The sequence below is a fragment of the Phyllostomus hastatus genome, unplaced genomic scaffold (assembly GCF_019186645.2).
Source record: "Phyllostomus hastatus isolate PE091 unplaced genomic scaffold, TTU_PhHast_1.1 phas_scaffold_345, whole genome shotgun sequence".
NCBI lineage: Eukaryota > Metazoa > Chordata > Mammalia > Chiroptera > Phyllostomidae > Phyllostomus > Phyllostomus hastatus.
The window spans coordinates 15,430,615-15,445,760 of NW_025334024.1; the positions used below are offsets into that span (position 1 = coordinate 15,430,615).

Sequence of the window (15,146 nt, forward strand, 5' to 3'; positions counted from 1 at the left end):
ACAAATAAAATCTAAAAATATATATTAAGGAAAAGATCACCCAATTAAAAAATGGGCAAAGGACCTGGACAGACAGACATCTCTAGTAAAGGTGGACTATAAGATATCTCTAACAGATGGCCCATAAGCACATAAAATGATGCTTGCCACATCATTATTCATCAGGGAAATGCAAATTAAAACCACAATTAGAGACCATTTCACACTCACTAGCATGACTATATTCAAAAAGGAGACAATAAGTTTTGGAGAGCACATGGAAAAATTGGGGCTTCATATATTGCTAGCAGATGTAAAATGGTACAGGTACTGTGGAAACCAGTATGCAGCTCCTCAGAAATTGTAACATAGAATTACCAAATGACTCAGCAACTCCACTCCTAGGTATATACCCAAGAGAAATGAAAATACCTCTACAATTCTCTTAACCTTTGCTTTGTGGCTATTATTTCAAGATCGCAAGATGGCTGCTTCATTTCTTGGCATCACTTTCATATTCCGGGACAAAAAAGGTAAACATAAAAGAAAAAAGTTCAAAATATGCTTACCCTTTACATCTGCCACTTTTCCAACTACAGGAAACAGGTCTGTGAATTTGGATTGTGGCAACCACCCAGCATTGTCTGCCACCACAGCAATTATTTATTAAGCATTTTATTTAGCACTGCCTAGCACAGATTATTGCTCTGTTAAATCTTATAAATTTATGTATAGTTAGGCTTTGGTGAAGACCATCTATTGGGTAGGGTTTTAGAGATCATCTAGTCCAATACTCACTACTTTATTATGGACAAGATAGCATTCAGATTCAGCTTGAACAATTTCATGAATCACTATCTCACCAGGGAGTGTATTCTAGCCACAGAATGCTACCAATTATCAAAAATTCCTCTTCATTCAAGCCTTATCTACCTCCCTATGGGTTCATTTTATTTAAAGTATTAATAATCATAGGATCATGTTCATTAAGAAAGCACCATCTCTAGAAAGATAAATGGTAATGGAAAAAATACAACTAAAAATGTAAAACAAATACAGGCCAATATAGCTGATGAACATAGGTGGCAAAATCCTCAACAAAATATTGGCAAATCACATCCAGCAATACATTAAAAAAATCACACACCATGATCAAGTGGGATTCATCCCAGGGATACAAGGATGGTACAATATTTACAAATCAATAAACATAATACATCACATCAACAAAAGGAAAGACAAAAACCACATGATCATATCAATACATGTTGAAAAAGCATTTGATAAAGTACAGCATCCATTTATGATAAAAACACTCAGCAAAGTGGGAGTAGAGGGAGCATACCTCAACATAATAAAGGCCATACACAAGAAACTTATAGCCAACGTCAGACTCAATGGGCAAAAACTAAAAGCTTTCTCACTAAGATCAGGAACAATGTCTGCTTTCACCATTTCTATTTAACATAGTATTGGAGGTTCTAGCCACAGTGATCAGAAAAGAAAAAGAAATAAAAGGCATCCAATTTGGAAAGGAGAAAGCAAAACTGTCCTTGTTTGCAGATGACATGATAGAACCCTATAGACTCACCAAAAAACTACTCAAGCTAATAGGTGAATATGGCAAAACAGCAGGATACAAAGTCAATATTTAGAAATTGAAGGCATTTTTGTACATCAAAAATGAAATATCAGAAACAGAAATTAGGAAAGAATCCCCATTTGCTATAGCAGCAAGTAAAATAAAGTACCTAAAATAAACCTAGCCAAGGAGGTAAAAGACCTGTACTGAGAAAACTACACAACACTGAAGAAAGAAATTAAGGAAGACACAAATAAATGGAAGCATATACCATGTTCATGGATTGGAAGAATTAGCATCATCGAAATGTCCATACTACCCAAAGCAATTTGTAGATTCAGTGTAATCCCTATTAAAATACCAATGATATATTTCACAGATATAGAACAAACATTTCAAAAAATTATAAGGAACCATAAATGACTCTGAATAGCCTCAGCAATTTTGAGAAAGAAGAACAAAGTAGGAGGGATCACAATACACCATACACAAAAATAAACTCAAGATGGATAGAAGACTTACATATTAGTCATGATACCACAAAAGTCCTAGAGAAGAATATAGGTAGGAAAATTTCAGATATTCCACACAGCAACATTTTCACCAATATGTCCCCTAAAGCAAGGGAAATCAAGGAAAGTATAAACAAATGGGACTTCATCAAATTAAAAAGCTTCTGCATGGATAAAGAAAACATCAGCAAAATGAAAAGGGAACCAACTCTATGGGAAAATACATTTGCCAATGATACATTGGACAAGGGTTTGATCTCTAAAAAAAAAAAGAACTCAGATGACTCCACACCAGGAAGACAAACAATCCAATTAAAAAATGGGCAAAGGATTTGAACAAACACTTCTCCAAGGAGGACATACAGAGGGCCCAAAGACACATGAAAGGATGCTCAGCATCACTAGCCATCAGAGAGATGCAAATCAAAACCACAATGAGATACCACTTCACACAGGTCAGAATGGCCATCATAAACAAATCAATAAACAAGTACTGGGGAGGTTGTGGAGAACAGGGAACCCTAGTATATTGTTGGTGGGAATGTAGACTGGTGCAGCCATGGTGGAAAACAGTATGGAATTTCCTCAAAAAACTAAAAATGGAACTGCCTCTTGACCCAGCAATTCCTCTGCTGGGATTATACCCTAAGAATCCTGAAACACCAAATCAAAAGAACCTATGCACCCCAATCAATGTTCACAGAAGCATTATTTACAATAGTCAAGTGCTGGAAACAGCCTAAGTGTCCAGTAAATGAGTGGATCAAAAAACTATGGTATATTTATACAATGGAATACTATGTATTCCATTGGAAGAAGGAACTCCTACACTTCATGACAGCATAGATGGATTTGGAGTACTATGCTAAGTGAAATATCCAGGTGGTAAAAGACAGATACCATATGATCTCACCTATAAGTAGAACCTAATCAACAAAACAAACAAGTGAGCAAAATAGAACCAAAGACATGGAAATAAAGAACAAACTGGCAGTGATCAGAGGGGAGGGGGCTGGGAGATAACAGGAGAAAGAGAAGGGGAAGGGTCAAATCAAGGAACATGTATAAAGGAACCATGGACAAAGACAACGGGAGGGAAGATTGAATGTGGGAGGTCAGGGGTAGATAGGTCAGGGGAGAGTAATGAAGGAAAAATGGGGACAACTGTAATTGAACAACAGTAAAAAATTGTTTTAAACATGTAAAAAATGCCGTCTCATTTAAACCTTAGAATAGCTATCTACATTGATAAAATAAACATTATTAATCTCATCTAACAATTGGAAAGCTGAGACTAACAAATTTAGACTTTAATCCAGACTGCCTAATGAACAATGATGATACTATGCCAATTTCTTTTCCATAGGCAGCCCTTTATATCTTTAAAGGAGGAATTCTTAAGCTGGGATCCATAAACAATCCACAGATCAACTATTGGTCCATGGAGCTCTTAAAAAAGCATTCAGTATTAGATATATAATTCTTTCTTTTGTAGAGAGGGTCCTTAGCTATCATTAGATTCCAAGATAATCTGTGGCTTCCCATATATTAAAAAACCATTGTCTTAAAGGTGACTATGAAGCATGTCTTTTGTCTCAGAGTTTTAACCTCTCCAAACTAAACATATCTAGTTTCTCCAGTCATGCCTCTTGATTTCACCTACTCTACTCCTCATACTTGTTCTTCCCTGCTTTCCCCCATCTAATCAGAGATGGCAGTCACATAACAGTCATGTTTGATTCCTCACTATCCCTTGTGCTCACCTCCAACCCAACAAAAGCTAATTTTTATTTTAAATGTACATGAATCCATACATGTTTCTTCATTTTGGCTTCATTTCCAGCCTGAGCTAATGCAGTCTCCTAATTCCTGCATTCCCCCTTCCATGTTTACCCTTCTTTCTGCCATTCTTCACATGGGAGCCAAGAGCAGTTTTTCTAGAATATAAAGTAGATCATGTTACCCTCTTGCCTGAAACTGTCTATGGCTTCCTATGACAGAAAAAATTCCAACCTTCTGTACATGCTCCTTAAGACCTTGAGTGATCTGACCCAGCTCCTCCTCTCTGGTGCTACCTCACGCTCTCCCTTCCCCTCATTCACTGCATTAGAGTGGCAACTACCTGTTTTTATTTCCTAGCACACATTAAATTTTTTTCCCATTTCTGAACCATTGCACTCTTCCAGAATGCTCTTCATCCCATTCCTTCCCATTCTTTAGTCATCAGTTTAAATATTATTTCCTTAGAGATACTGTTGCTGACAATCTTTCAAGTTCAGAACTTACTCCCCACTCCCGATTTATCACAGCTCACTCATGACTTGTTAATTAGTTAGCTAGCTGGTGTGTGTATGTTTCTTTATTCTAGTTTCCCCTTTAGATTATGAGCTCCACAAAGGTGGGTTCCATATTTGTCTGTTACTGTTGTGTTTCTAGTGGCTGGTACAGTGCTTGGTACATGATAAATACTCATGTATCAAGAAAAAAATTTGCTGAATGAATATGTGGTTTCAAGTCCTCTCACCATCCTGGGCATATTCTAATGTGTAATATACCTTTGAAGATATAGTCCCAAAAACTAAAATCAAATTTCCAGATGAGGCCTAACCATTTCAGAGCACTCTAGGCATGCCACATTTATCCAATTCTTCTCTCCTTTCCAATATCAAAATAGTCTATTCACAAAATTTCCCAAGAAAGTGGTCTAATAATCACTGTCTCCGCCATTGGTAAATGTGACCATTCATGTATGCAGTAAATCAACAATTAAAGACAGCTTCTGAATATGGACTTATATTAGTCTCCGGCTCACTATTCAGTGTTCTTTTTACTTCCTCCCTAAAATTGGGTGATGTCCCCAGTTAAACTTTGGTCCCCAAGTAGAAAATATTTCAACATGTCAGCCATAGGGAATACAGTAGTACCCCCTTACAGGGGATATGTTCTAAAACTACCAATGGATGCCTGCAAATAGTACCAAACCCTATATACATACTTTTTTTTCCTATACATATGTACCTTTTCACTTAAAGGAAACACTTTGGCATATCTGATTGCCAGCTTCACTACTTTTGTGCTCTGGAACCATTGTTAAATAAAATTAGGGTTACTTGAGCATAGCACTTCAATACCATGACAGTCAACATGACAACTGATACAGTTACTGAATGACTACTGGGTGGGTAGCATATACAATGTGGGTATGCTGGAAGATGGATGATTCGCTTCCTGGGTGCGACAAAATTTCACCGTGCTACTCACAATGGTGAGCAATTTAAAACTTATGAATTGTTCACTGTTGGAATTTTATAGTTAATATTTTCAAACTGCAGTTGATCACAGGTAACTTAAACCACTGAAAGCAAAACCACAGATAAGGGGGGACTATACCCTACGCACTATGTAAAACTATTTCTATTATCCTGCCTCCTAGATGCATGATGGCTCACTAGTTTGTTTCCTGTTCCTTCTTCATGCTTCAAAACACAAAAGTACCAGGAGTCCCCATGGCCCAGGGATTTTCCTGGACAAAACAGATTAGCTTGTTTTCCAAGTGGCAGGGGTAAGTTGAAAAGATGTTCTACAATTCAGGTATACAAGAAAGTTAGAGCTAGAAGAGGCAGCTCAGGAATCACTTGCTATCTCCGCTATGTTAGATAAGCAACATATAAAACCAAAAGAGTCTGCTAAAATTATTACCATCTTCATACTTACCAGCAATGATGCAGTAGGCAGCAGAGAGCGTTAATCACCTAAAAATACTGAATGAGAGTGAGACATTTTCTATTACAATTCAAATTCTTAACTGCCATCAGCCTGATTTCTTTTAATCAAACGACCACAGGCCTTACACATTTCATGGTTACTTTCTCTAGTTATGTAGCCTTTATTATTTTTCCTAGTGTCTCTTTTTATCCCCCTCCCCTTTCTATTCTTTTCCTTTAAATGGACAGAACCTGGTTCCTATCACCTAGAGATGAATTAACCTTTCCAAATATCCTGACATTGCCTTCCTAGAAAAGTCCCTGGAGCTCTGTAGCTGTTGGAGAAGAGAGGCAGCTTGGCTTTGACTTTAATATACATTTTGAAATACCTTTTGCAGGATAGCTGGAAATACGGAACTAATAACAAAGCGCTTCTAAAATTACCGGTAAATCTGAAGCATTCCGCCTGGTGCACGGCCTTTGAGAGTCTTTAATTCATCAATTAAGTGATCAAAGATCTTGTTCAAGATACGATTACATTCTTTTGTTCTCTTTGCACAATCATATTAAAATTGATAGCATTCCTAAAATCAAACGGGTTCTAAAGCTAAAAATAAAAACAGACAAATGACACCCTAACATTCATCACTTTCTAAAGGCAAGTCTATGACTGGTTCTTAACTATCCTGGGACATACATGTTAGGACAAATCATTCTACAGTGATGATGCCAAGGGAGGAACTTGAAGCTTCCACACTCCTAAAGCAGCTACTATGCATTTAGATTATAGCCAGGCCCTCCTCACTAAGGGGGTAGACCGAGAAGTTCTGGTTACTTGCCAAAGCCAAACCCAAGAGCAAATAATTTCAGTAATACAGAATAGAGGTTCCTGAGTGGCTGCTGATGGCCTTTGTCACGTACATTGGATTAGTCTTCCTTATACCACTAACAAAATAAAATGATGTCATAGCCCAAGAATCAGCGGGAAATTTTTCTTAAATTACCACAACCCTTCTCAATTCTTGCTCCCCAGGAGTCAGCTATTTTCATTGTACTCTGTCTGAATATTCTTGATCATCTAAAAAAAGACAGGACTAATACACTATGTATGTAAAAGGTAAAATAGTAAATATTTTTAGGCTCTGTGGGCCACTCAGTCTCTTGCAGCTACTCAACACCACCATTATACCATGAAGACAGCCATAGATGACATGTCAATGAATGAATGTGGTTGTGTTCCAATAAATCTTTATTCACACACACAGAACAAACATTGGAGAAGATTTGCCTGAAGATCTTGCAAATCTTTGCTACTCTGTGCTCTAAAACATGGTCATAACTATAACCTACACTTACAGAACTCAATCTAGATCACATTAACACTGGGCAGTTGGCAGGAGAGTTCTTATTATGTCCTCAAGAAAGGAAAATAGAATTGCTCTGATAGGGAAAGAAAGGTCACTGAGTCACATGAACAACTTTCATATGGTTTTCTCTTCAAAAAGTTAATTTTACTCTCTGAATTAAATTTTTCGGCAACATTCATTGTTTCTTTTAAAGAACATTAGATTTCACATTTCATCCCAGTTATTTATTACCTGAGTTTTGGTCTTAACAAATATGATTTTGTTATTCTCTATCATCAGTGGAGCAAGCACATGTGGTTTTGATAGACAAAATTGTGATAAAATTCACTGCATCCTTAAAAAAAAGTGATTGAAAAGTTTTCAGACTGTTGCAGAGAATGTGTGGGGTGGGGGGGAACAAGGGGATTGAATTTCAACAAAAGACATGCCAGATTTTTTTCCTGTTCTTATTATTCAACATTCTCCCACTACTCAGTATCTAATTAGATATTGCAGCAATCCAGGAATCATGTGTTTCTCTTTAAACTTTTGGCAAAGTCCACTGCTCTATGGTTAACATTGGACACACTTAGGCTCCCCTCCAGGGACCAGTACCAGGTGACATCACATGCTATGTCACAAACAATGGAACCTAAATACGTGTGCATGCTCTGAGACAAGCAAAACACTAGCAGTCATTTTGGTTTTCCCTCTTTTCATTTCCTTTAAATTCATGTTCATTTGATTGCTTAAAAACCCTTTGTCTCTCAACTTTTTTTCAGGAACAGGTATCTCCTGCTACTACAGCCCCCAGGAAAATCACAATTCAATTTTTAAAAATGCAATAGTTTTTTTCTAAATAGTCAAATTCTGTTGGAGTGACTTTCTTGATCAATTAAGACTGAACAAAACATAGTACATCAATGAGAACCATGGCAAGTCACCACAAAACCTATCTGCCTTTATAAATAGGTAGCCAACTGGGCAAGAAAAAAAAAGAAAGAATGGACATAGTGCAACTTGACCTTCAAAGCTGTCTGGCATGTGGTTGTTTCCCTCAGGAACTGATATCCATATCTGGGAACGACCATCCCATGTTCATGCTACACCCTTCCTGTTACAGAACCAGAGCAGAAGGAAATTATATAACTCATCGACTACTAGGAAAAAGTTGAAGATGCCAAAAAATACAAAGACATATTCAGACCTTTTTAACTTGGAAAAATGTGTTGTTTGTGAATGGGGAATAAATAAATGTCCTGAAACTGTCTTCCATATGTCTGCTTTCCTTCTACTGGGCTACATTCCAAAGTAGTTCTATGTTTTTCTTTAAAATATGAAAAACTATTACTGAGTACGTTTTGTAAATGGTTTTCTTCACAGTGACTAATGTGCAAATGCTTCAAATAATTGCTTTCAAATGAATTTATCAATATTCTGAATTCCACAGCCAGGAAATTTTTGATTTAAGATGTACTTTGAAGAGTCACTCTCATCAGAATATTCTCACCTATTGGTGTTGGAAAACAAGCACTTTTTAAAGAATACACCACTTAACAATAAAAACAATCTAGTAACATTGTCCCACAGCTACAAATATTGTACTATTGACAAAATGCTTGACATAAACTTCCTTTTTAACAAACTCATAAAATATTCCCTTGAGGGTGAAAAATGTGAGTAAATTACAGTATCTAGGACTTTCACTGGGTCATCAACTAGACCAGTAATTTTCAACCTTTTTCATCTCATAGCACACATAGACTAATTACTAAAATTCTGCAGCACACCAAAAAATGTTATATTTTTTGCTGACCTGACAAAAATAGGTGTAATTTTGAATAATTTATAATAATAATAATAATAATAATAATAGTATCATCTACCCTATTTGCTTCAAAGCAACCTTTTAAAAAAAAGTCGGCCCTGGCTGGCGTGGCTCAATGGATTGAGTGCCAGCTTGTGAATCCAAGGGTCACAGGTTCAATGACAAGTCAGGGCACATGCCTGGGTTGTGGGCCAGGTACCCAGTAGGGGGTGCTCAAGAGGCAACCACACATTGATGTTTCTGTTTCTCCCTCCCTTCCTCTCTCTCTAAAAATAAATAAATAAAATCTTTCTTAAAAAATCTTTTTAAAAAATTCAGGTGCCTATACTTGTATATAAGGATTTCTGGTACAAAGAATTAACCAATCAGGCACAACCTTATTATACAATGTGACCAATAAGATATAACTCAATTATATGATCTATACATTTATGGTTCGTGAAAAGGCATTCTCCTGGCTGGTGTGGCTCAGTGGATTGGGTGCCAGCCTGGGAACTGAAAAGTCATGAGTCCGATCCCCAGTCAGGGCACATGCCTGGGTTGCAGGCCAGGTTCCTACTTGGGGGTATACAAAAGGCAACTGATCAAAATGTCTCTTGCACATCAAGGTTTCTCTCCCACTTTCTTCCTCCCTTCCCCTATCTCTAAAAATAATAAAACCTTTTAAAAAAAGAAAAAGACAAGGCATTCACACTGGCCAACTACTGTTGTGTTGGCTGTTGTCATTTTTTTATCTGACAGTCTAAGGGAAAAGAAGTCAATGTCCCTGACTTAATAGTCAGGTATTGCATGTTTTAAAACTTCTTGCAACAGCCCTGGCTGGCATGGCTAACTTGTTTGGGTGTTGTCTCACAAACCAAAAGGTCCTGGGTTTAATTCCTGACCAGGGCACATGCCTAGGTTCTGGATTTGGTCCTGGTTTGGTCTCAGCTGGGGCTCATACAAAAGGCAACCAATCATTGTTTCTATCATTGATGTTTCTCTCCTCTTTTTCCCTCCCTTCCCCTCTTTCTCTAAAATCAACAAGTATGTCTTTGGCTGACAATAAAAAAATTAAAAATTAAAAATTCTTGTGACACACCAGTATGCTGTGGCATACCAGTTGAAAATCGCTGATCTAGATACAAAATATCATGGTAAATTATGGCTCTGCAATAAACATGCACTTTTTAAAATATTTTATTTATTTATTTGTAGAGAGGGGAAGAAGGGAGGGAGAAAGAGAGGGAGAGAAACATCAATGTGTGGTTGCCTCTCCCACACCTCATATCGGGTGCCTGGCCTGGAACCCAGCATGTACCCTAGACTGGGCATTGCACCTGTGACCCTTTGGTTCACAGGCTGGCACTCAATCCACTGAGTCACACCAGCCAGGGCTTAAACATGCACTTTGATATTACACACTTTGCTTACCAAAACCAGCAAGTCAACCCTATCACTTATCTCTCTGGCTCATTGAAAAGTTACAGAAAAGTGACTGTCACCTATAGAATTCCTACAATAAGCCATACTAAAATGACCAACAGTCATTTTAGTTAGCTATTGTTAGCTAGTCAGTTCTTCATTTCTTTTGCTTTTTCAGTGAGTTCCTTTAAAACTTTTTCTCTCTTTTGCTCTAGGTCTTCATTTGTGTTATTACAGAGCATGTCCAAGGCAGAAATGTGGACTTTGGATACCTGAGAAACACATAAATAATAATCTCAAAGTTGTTTAAAGTGAATTAAACTCAAATGGTGACAGGTTTGGTGAAGACTGAACCATTTTGATTACTTCTAACTCAAAGGACTATCTCTAAGTCATGTATTTAGCCAGGCCTGATTCAAAGCAAACAACAATAAAAAATGACTTCAGCTCATCTTTGTCTGGTCAAAGAAGCAATAATAATCTCTATACCCCATATTTATAGGGGTCAAAGAGATATGCATATAATGATTTCTTGAAAAATTAACAACATTCTGAAAAGAAATTTATTACATTAAAAACAATTAAAATTTCATACTGAGGCAGATTTCTTTGTTCAGCGTTCTGTCAGTGGAACTATAAATCTATTATTTTAAAATTTCTCTTCAGCCCTGGCTGGCGTAGCTCAGTGGATTGAAGCGCAAGCTGCGAACCAAAGTGTCGCAGGTTCGATTCCCAGTCAAAGTACATGCCTGGGTTGCAGGCCATGACCCCCAGCAACCGTACAATGATGTTTCTCTCTCTCTCTCTCTCTCTCTCTCTCTCTCTCTCTCTCTCTTTCTCTCTCCCTTCCCTCTCTAAAAATAAATAAATAAAATCTTAAAAAAAAAAAGAATTATTATAAAAAATTTAAAAAATTTTCTCTTCATATAGAAGCTTCTCAACTGCTTTTAATTTTCATTTTCCTTCCCTGAATCTTTTCTAGCTCCATACATTTTTATTTCATTACAGCAAAGCAACATGTGATGGCTATTCTAAAAGCAGATACATTATGATCTTAAAATAGATATATTCTCATATGCTAAAAAGTATGACAAGTCCTATGTACACATCTGCACAAAAACTCAAGTTGTTTCCTGCCACTATTCTCAGTAGCAGCAATGGGTCTTGTTTTTTCTGCTGGCTCCTGTAGTAACTGGCAAGAGTCAAGATGGGGAAAGTTTCCTTTCTTTTACTCATTAACTTCTTAGTAATAGGAGCCAGAGAATGCTGCCAATTAGAGTTTTGTTTAAGCTATTATTTCGTTCAGCTTTGAAAAATATTTTAAAATAACATATTTAGTAATAAATATTTTTTAAAGAGCATGGTTACCATTTCTTGGATTAAACATCTAGATATATAACTTCTAAAATACTGACAAAAATAGACACAAAGAATACACAGTTCATGGTTTAAAAAAGAGAAGACAACAAAAATAAATTATAAGAAGAAAGCTCTGAAGGCAACAAGAGTAATATAGATCAACCTACTAGTTATAATAATAAATATAAATAAGTAAATCATGCTTATTAAGGACAAAAATTCTTAGATTGGATTTCAGAAAGCAACAAAATTTGCTTAAGCACTTAGAATGTGACACAGAAAGTTGAAAAGTAAAAGGGTGGACAAAGATATAATAGACTAACCAACATAAACCAAAATAAAGTGGTAGGTAGTACCTATATTAGTATCAGTAGAAGCTTAAATCAAGACAAAGCATTATATGAAAAAAGAAGATATTATTAAATTGATAAAAGGTATAATATATAATAAATCTATAACAATCACTAGCTTTTATACATAGAATAACACTGCCTTGAAACAGAGAAGTAAAACTAAAAGCAGCAAAGAAAAAAGTAACAAAAATACAGGAAATACCAGAGTGTAAGTTAGACAGATTAGTCAAAACATAAGTAACAATACATATGATTACCTCCATACAAAGCAAACACTTTAATGCCCAAACAATATTAATATTACTTTACTATATATCACCAACAAAGAAATGCTGATTAAACTCCAAATTCTAAAAAGGATGCAGGGATTGTATTTTATTATCTGTCCATAGTATAGTAAATCTTTAAGCATAAACAAAATAAAACAAAAAGAAAACCTTCAACACCTGAACACTAAATAAAAGCACTCACAGATTATTTAGAATATAACTATAATGGTAACACTACTACAGCCACACTTATCAGGTGTACCTAAAGCTATGTTCACAGGCAAATTAATAGCCTTAATTGTTAGCTTATTAAACAGTAACAAATCAAAACAGCATTTCATATATATGCTATACTATTAAAGAAGTCCATTATAATCAACCTCTATACTTACATGGAAATGCTCACAAATGCTGGCTCCTGTTTACTCTTTGTGGGTTGGAAAAGGAAGACCTGGTCTATCAATTATGCACCAACTTATATGTCTAGACACAACTCTACAAAAAAAATTCAACAGAATATACAACTGCAGCCAGCAAGAAATTATAAAAGCTATAAATCTGAGAAATCTAGATGAGGGGTTTCCAAACACTGATCTATACAAACTAGTAGAGTCAAAGTATTTAAAATTTATTTTTTAAACCAGAATTCCTGGGTCTTGCCCTAGAACATTCAAATCAGAATCCCCAGTGATAAGACTTTGGAGTCAGTATTTTTGGTAAAGCCTTCTGGTGAGTTTAAGGTACAGACACTTCTGGGAACTACTAGATATGGATCTTAATTTTTAAGTAATGAACAAGAAAGAAAAGTTACTAACACATGAAGATTATGAGTAAACTGAAGAGGGGAAACAACTGAGAAGTCAGAGGGAATAGACCTAATGTTAATTCAGGAAACAGTAGAGGATATTTCACTTGCAGCCTCAGTAGGATTAAAGAAGCTATTTCATCACTGAAATAAGAATAGAATATAAAAAAGGAAGGAGGAGGTTGGGGCAGGGGTGGAAAGGAAACTACCCGAGAACAAGAATGAATTCTTTGAAATTTGGAGAAAGGGAAGGAGAAGGGATGAGGGAGAGAGAGACTGAGGAAGAAAGGGAAAGAGGGAGTAAAGAGGGTGGGGCATTCAATAAAGTCAGTGAAGAGCTGAATATAAATTCCTGAAAACTGAATGAGAAAATAAGGAGGCCAGGAAAAATTCTCCACCTCCTAAGAGTTTAAAAGAGCAAATGGAGAAAATAGAGGAGTGTGATGGCTTTGCAATTTGAGTAGCTGAACTACATTCCCCAGAATTCCATTTTTTGTGTGCATGTGTATAAACAGATATATATAGCCACACACATATATACATACTATTTATGCATCACTGTTCTAATTATCCATCTAATCCTCACAACCATCTTATGAGATTGATTCTGTAACTATCCACAGTTTATAGGTAAGGAAACTGAGGCACAAAAGGATTTATACATAAGTGGTTTGCTCAAGGCCACACAATTTGTAAACGTTGGAGCTGGGTTTGAAACTACCCCCACTGACTCCAGGGTCTACCCTTTTAATTACTACAAATTTCAAGAAGCAATTAAACCAGAAAAATAAATTACTGTCTAAATAATTGTTACTTAGGCTCTTCCTTTCCATCAGGCTGCAGCCAATAGGTAAGCTAAGATGGGCACTACAAGTACATCCAAAAGCTATGAAGAAAAAAGCAGTCCAATATAATGTGCTTCCTTCTCAGGATGTGCTGCTGGTAGTACCACCATCTCTCTGCACTCCATAAGGGCCTCCTGCCCCATCTGGCCCAACAAAGCACTCAGGCTGGGATACAAGCCAAGCAATATTATGTCATATGTCAGATTTGTGTGCCATAGTAGCTGCAAACACCCTGTTCCTTAAAGGTGTGACCTACTGCAAGCATGTCCATCATGTCCATCATGATGTTAACCAGCTAAAGTTTGCTGGAAGCCTTTAGTCTGTTGCCCAGGAGTGAACTGGGTTCTTACTGGGTTGGTGAAGATTTCACATACAAATTCTTTGAGGTTATCCTCATCGATCCATTCCATAAGGCTATCAGAAGGAATCCTGACACCCAATGCATCACCAAACCAGTCCACAAGCACAGGAAGATGCGAGGGCTGATACCTGCAGGCTGGGAGCTGTGGCCTTGGAAAGGGCCACAGTCCCATCACAATATTGGTGGTTTTCGCCCTCAGCATGGAGAAGACACAATATTCTCCAGCTCTACTGTCACTGCTAATATAAGTAATGTTTGTAAAATTCCTACCTAATAAACAATTTAAGACAATCCAAAAATATAAACAAACATTGCTAATGTGCTTTTGAAATTCCATGTATTTATTTCAGCAAGCCCACTGTATTTATGTTTAGCTAATTCCTATTGTTTCAATGCAATTAATATGGTTGTTCTTTTTCTTTTTTTAATGTATTATTTTTCTAAATGAAGAAATACCCTGTCCTAAAAAAATACAAATGACAAAGAAACAAGAAAGGCAAAGCACCCCCATGATTCCTGCTCCTGCTAACACTTTATTGTTCCTACTACTAGAAGGAATGCAAAGAAAAGAAGAATTACACTAGAGACCTCAGTTGAGTGGTGGGTATGTAGGTGTTGATTTAATTATTATTTATATTTTCTCTATATTCTATTTCTTTGTAAGAATAAAATAATTTAATTGACAATAAACAAACTTCTTTCACCAAAAATGTCATACTTGTTATTGAACTTTCTTACAGCAATTAGATATAAAAGTACATCTTGCTACTCTACAGTTCCCAAGATGACCCTCAGAAAT

The 15,146-nt window shown here is 36.4% G+C and overlaps 1 pseudogene; it reads left to right on the plus strand.

The window, feature by feature from the left end:
* LOC123806124 overlaps positions 1-14,590 on the plus strand; it is a 133,080-nt pseudogene extending 118,490 nt beyond the window's left edge.
* Positions 14,591-15,146: the final 556 nt, after the last annotated feature.